The sequence below is a fragment of the Adiantum capillus-veneris genome, chromosome 12, assembly GCF_014529385.1.
Source record: "Adiantum capillus-veneris isolate H3 chromosome 12, ASM1452938v2, whole genome shotgun sequence".
In the NCBI taxonomy this organism is placed as follows: Eukaryota; Viridiplantae; Streptophyta; class Polypodiopsida; order Polypodiales; family Pteridaceae; genus Adiantum; species Adiantum capillus-veneris.
The window spans coordinates 77,567,032-77,573,083 of NC_140942.1; positions in this window are offsets into that span (position 1 = coordinate 77,567,032).

A 6,052-nucleotide genomic window follows, 5' to 3' on the forward strand; every position below is an offset into this window, starting at 1 on the left:
TATTATCCTTCTCTCAAAGGAGATAGCTTTGTAACTTCTCCCTACCTTTTGCAACAACACCGCTCCAATAGCCACCGACCCCACTGTCATAGCAATATATAAAAATCGTCCTCTTGGTTTGGAGAACACACCATTGGCAATTGACACAAGAATTATTTCACCATGTCAAAGGCCTCCTGATCTTCTTCATCCCATCCAAACCCATGAACCTATTGGGCCCTCTTTTGTAGAGGATACACATACTACGATAGCATCCAAAAAACCCGTGATAGATACTTCAACTCTTGCACAAATGAGGCCAAACCTTGAGCACTAGAGGGAGACTCCATCAGGACTAGAGCCTTGAACTTATCTAAATCCACTCAATCCCAATGTGCAAAAACACATGGCCCAATAATTATGCTCTAGGTTGTGCTAGCTTGCACTTCTTAGGGTTCAATTGACCACCTGCTTCATCGTGCCACTGTAAAGATAGCCGCAACTTTGACAAATGCTCCACCCTTGAGCTATAGCACCATATATCATCCATAAAGACCATGATGAACCGGCCCAAGTAGGGACCAAACACCCTGTTCATCCAATCTTGGAAAGTGATATAGGCATTTACCAACCCCAATGGCATCCTACGGTAGGCAAAACATCCCCATGGAGAGATAAATGTCATCTTATGTTGGTCCTCAAGTGCGATCCCTATCTGAAAGTACCATAAAAACCCATCCATGATTGAGTACCTCTCATGGCCAACTACCTGATTTAATATCTTGTCTTGAAACGGCAATGGGTAGTGATTTTGCTTGGCAGCTGCATTTAATGGCTTGTAGTTGACACACACCCTCCATTTCCCATTCTTTACTAGAGAAACCCACTCCGACTCCTTCACGAGGTATATAATACCTACATCCAACAATTAATTGATCTCCTGGCAGAGGGCTTCCTTTTGAATTTCTCGTAATCTTCTTGGCTTTTGTGCCTTTGGCTTGTACCCTTCATTGTGCTCTACATCCTTTGCACCTCACAGATCCTTGTACTTTGCTGCAAATAAATTTGGAAAGGATGCACACAATTGTACATTGACTTCTTTTTCTTTCTTGGTCAAATCTTCACTTAACATACCAGCTACCTTTTCCGCACCTATGCCATAAACCTACGGTTGCATCTCCTCTTTTTCATGAGAGCCCTCTATAGTGACACCAAACAAATTGGCATCAATCATTAGCATATCATCCTCAGATTTCCTCCTCCTTGGTATCAATGTAGCCTTCTTCTCATAAGCCGTCTCAATCTCGTACTCGTAGCTTGTTGTGTCATCCTCGTCCTCTACCACCATAGGATGGAAACGGCTCTCTGTGGTCTTCAAGTCTAGTACCACCTGTCTCCGGTGTCTAACATTACCAAAGACTTGTACTTTTACTCATTGAAGTGGAGATTGACACACGAGACAAAAAAATATCTTATATTTGAAAAAAGTAAATAGCACATGAAACTTTAAGTTTTCGTTGTGCACGGATTTTGGGGGGGTCATGGTTAGTACTTTTCTTTGGATCTAGAGGGTGAAGTCCTTCCTCCAATTTTCTCTTACTCTTCTTCTTCAGTGTTTTTGCAATTGCCCGTAACGTCTCCACATCCTCGGGGCACTACACTTTATTTGTTGTTTTTGATTCTAGGATCATAGCAAGGCTTAGGGTAAAACATAGAAAGCTTGTCCAACAAGTAGGGACGCTACATCAATGTTCTTTTTTACCTTGTTGGTTGTGGGTTGATAGCTTACTAGAGTTGTCCACAATGGTAGCCTTGCCATGGTTCTCCTTAACCACTATTAGTTCAGCCTTGGGGCCATCAGGCTATCTGCAGTTTTCGGTTCTAGGATCACAGCAAGATTTAGGGTAAAACAATAGAAAGTTAGTCCAACAAAATGAAACGTTACAACAATGTTATTTTTCACCTTCTTGATTGTGGGTTGAGAGCTTGCGGGAGTCATCCACAATAGCATCCTTGCCTTGATTCTCCTCAATCACTATTGTTGCAGCATCCATTTTGCAAGGAGGGTTGTCATCCATAGTTGTGTCCTTGAACAACTGAAGACCATCAGATAGTTATGTGTTGTATTCATCAAATCGAAGCAGAGAATAAATTTTCTTAGCATTGGTTTCTGTGATCATGTTAGACTCTTGACATACTAATCTCATGGTAAGTGGAATTAAGCTGAGTATAGTGAACTCACCCCCATGCTCTGTGTATGCAGTTACGAGCGTCCAACACTTGGCAATCTTTAGAATCTTTATAGTGCACATTGGGTAGGTGTACTTTGACCTGATGATGTACAATAATGCAAAGCAAAATGGGTGATACTTATGTTGACATTCCAACAAGAAAGCCCCTGCCATGTGGTTAGCTAAGAGGGGTTTTCCACATGCAACACATTCGCCACCAATATGTGCAACAGGTTTCAAAAAAGAGGCCATTGTAGGTGGTGAAGGCACCATGAAGGTTGTACTCTCCTCCTGCATGTATTGAATTGTTGTATCCATGAACGCTTTTCGAGATGTCAAGAACCGTGATTCACATTTCAAAGCATTCATGCTATCCTGTCAACCATAGCAAAGACAACAATAAAGAATAAGATCATTTGTTGCTTGGTTGCACTTAAATGCGCTATCCAACTTATTCTTAACAATTTAAATCGGATTGAAGAAGGCTTGGCAAGAACTTTTGAAACACCAAAAAAGCACTTTCCATGCACTTTCTTATTACTAAGCACTTATAAGCACAAGTGCTCTCTTAGCTCTTTCTAAGCACTTCTATGAACTTTCTAAGCAAGATTGAGCACTACAAAACACCTCTAGGCAGTTGCTACACTACTTTGTCACCACTTGCTAGGCAGTTTCTAATCACCTCACAACACTTTGTAGCTCTTTCTAAGCACTTCGAAGTACTTTCTAAGCACCATCATTTGACCATTGTAAAGCACTTCTAAGCAGTTGCTACACCACTTTTTGCACCTTTGCTTAGCACTTTCTAACCCCCGCATAACACTTTGAGGTTGTTTCGAAGCACTCCTAGGCACTTTCTTAGCACCATTGAGCACTATGAAGGACTTCTAAAAAGTTGCTAACCACTTGCTAAGCAGCTTTTGATGACCTTGTAAGCACTTTGTAGCTCTTTCTAAGCATTTTGAAGTACTTTCTAAGCACCATTCACCACTATAAAGCACTTCTTAGCAGTTGCTACACCGCTTTATGTAGCTTTCCTAAGCACTTTCTAATCCCCCCATAGCACTTTGAGGCTCTTTCTAAGCTCTTGTAGACTGTTTCTAAGCACTTCTAGGCACTTTATAAGCACTTTCTTAGCACCATTGAGCACTATGAAGGACTTCTAAAAAGTTGCTAACCAATTGCTAAGCAGTTTCCAAAGACCTTCTAAGCACTGAGCTCTTTCTATGCACTTCTAAGCACCATTGAGCACTATGAAGCTCTTCTAAGCAGTTCCTTACCATTTGCTAAGCAGTTTCTAACCACTTGCTATGCAGTTTCCAATGACCCATGTAAGCACTTTGAAGCTCTTTCAATGCACTTATAAGCACAGCATTGCTAAGGAAGTGCTTCACTGTGAAGCACATCTAAGGAGTTGCATCACCTCTTAGCACTTTTGAGATGTGTCTAAGCACTTCTAGCCATTTCCTAAGGTCCATTGAGCAGTATGAGTCACTTCTTAGTACTATCTAAGCACCTCATCTACTAACATAATATGGCGAAAGGGCTCCCCTTTACACGTGTCGCAATTTGCGACCTGAAGGCTAAAGTCCAAAAAGAAAAAAAGCCCAGTTGCACGCGATAAAGAGGGGGAGAGAGAGAGAGAGGCCACCGAAGGCGAAGGCGGCCGGCTGTACTAGTAAGCACTATGAAGCAGTCTCTAAGCACTTTCTATGCACCTTATTTAGCATGATAACCACTCATGCATAGCTCAAGTAGTTTCTCAGTAATTTCAAAGCAATACAAACACTTTTCTTGCACTTTGAGCAACAAGCTCACCTGCAAGGAGTCCAACTCTTCTTTAAAACGTGGGCCAAATAATTATTGGGACCTCCTTTGGATAGCATTTTGGTGATGTCTTTGACCTCTTCCCCCTTGCAGTCAACCTCTCTTAGATCAAAACTCGGTGAGTTCTTAAGCACCTCCAAGTCCTTGTTTAGTTGCTCCAATTAAGTATAGAAGCCACTGTAAGCAGAGAACAACCCTTCATTTCTGAGCCACGTGTTCCTCTTCTCATGCAGCTGCACTTTCACCCCATCCAACTTCTTTTGCAAGTCATCCTCCTTGGCATTGATTCCCTATGCCATGTTCAGTACCTGCTAAATATACATCGGCTTCTCTACTCCCTCATGTGCCTGCAGCTTTTCGACATTGTTGGTATTGATGATAAGGCACCGTCACAGACAAATTGTTCTCTATTGATGAAGTCATAATCAACACGAAACTTGTTGATCTTCCTCTCTAACCCCCTTTTCTCCATCTTGCAACTATCAAGGACAACTCCACCAAACCTTGCCCATGCAATCCAATGTGTGGTCGGACCAGTCGATGCTGCTTGACACCTCTCATACAAAAATCTCAGTGCAAATTTTGCTAGTAGTTCACCATTGGATGGGGCCGCCTGATATACCTTTTGGTATAAAATCCTACACTTGTCGACAAACTCATCCCTCACATGGTGAAGAAATAGCTTCGTGTTTTTCTTGTGCAAGCAGTTGAAAACACTCAGTCACTCCTCCTCAAGGATATCTTTTTCTATGAGCTCTTTAGGCAGCCTTCCATCTAGGCTGAGACCGTGCTCCTCATGTAGTTTCTCAATTGAGTAGCAAAGTCTGGATAGGCATGGATACTCAAACACCGCAAGCACCAGAAAACAAAGCTTGTTGAAAGACCAGTTTTGCAGCCCTTGCAACAGTGGAAAACACAATGAAAGTAGAAGCATGCATACCTTTTGATGACTTTTTAGACACCTTTGAGTTGGATGCAAAATACTCGACAAGGCAGTCAAGCACCCCCTTCAACTTCAGTTTTATTGGACTACGCAGGGGTTTGCTTCACTTTGCTAGCTCATTAGGTGGAAGGGACTAAATCTTCAAATCTAGGTTCTTGCATCTTGTTCTTCAAGATCCTGTGGCTTGGTAAACTGCAGGCAAGTGACTTCATAGTGTAGCCTGTGCAAAGAAGGAAGAGGAGGGCTAATGCCTGTAGAGTAGCTCAAGTACATATAGGGTGGGAATGCAAAAATAGGACATGCAAAACACGACATGGAATCTGAATGACACACATGTAGAGAAGCTCGAATAGGGATTAGGGTTTACCTTTCAAGTGGAGCAGAGCTCCGCAAGGAAGAAAGCAGTCCTAACACGAAGGAAGTTTAAAGCATAGTTGCTCCTCAAGCGCACCCACAAAGAAAGTTTCAAGTGGGAATGGGAATGCAAAAAATGGGACATGCAAGAAGGATAGCAGGTTCCATCATTACATGCAATAAGTGACCCATCCCTCCCATACAATGAGTGGTTTACAATTTAGCATTCAAACTAGTGGACCATTAGCCTTTTAAAATTACCCTTTTCTTTTTAATAAATCACATTTCTCCTTCCAAAGTAGTCTCTAGAGGTAACCCCTAAAAGTGGAATAGTGGTACTACCAATATGTTCTTTCACCCTTTAAGATCGGTCCTTTTTGTAGCACAAATGTTACAGAGTTTTGTAAGTACTAGATTAAGGCAAGTTGTGATGTCTTGTGTATGATTGTAAAAATTCCATTTAATGCTTAAAAAATCAACCTGAATTTGTGCTTATGAGGTTTATATGTTGGAAAAATTATTGGTAAAAGTTGGAAGAGGCCATCCAATGGCATAATCAATGATGTCAAATGTGTAGTCTTCTAATGCAAAGTTGGTTCTCAGTAGTTGGTGGTGTAGATGTGTCGCACATCTCGACAAGTCTCCCTGTGTGTATCATAGTATTACCCAAAAGTACAAAAGTATCTATCCCTAGAGAATCTATCAGCAGGCTGTATGA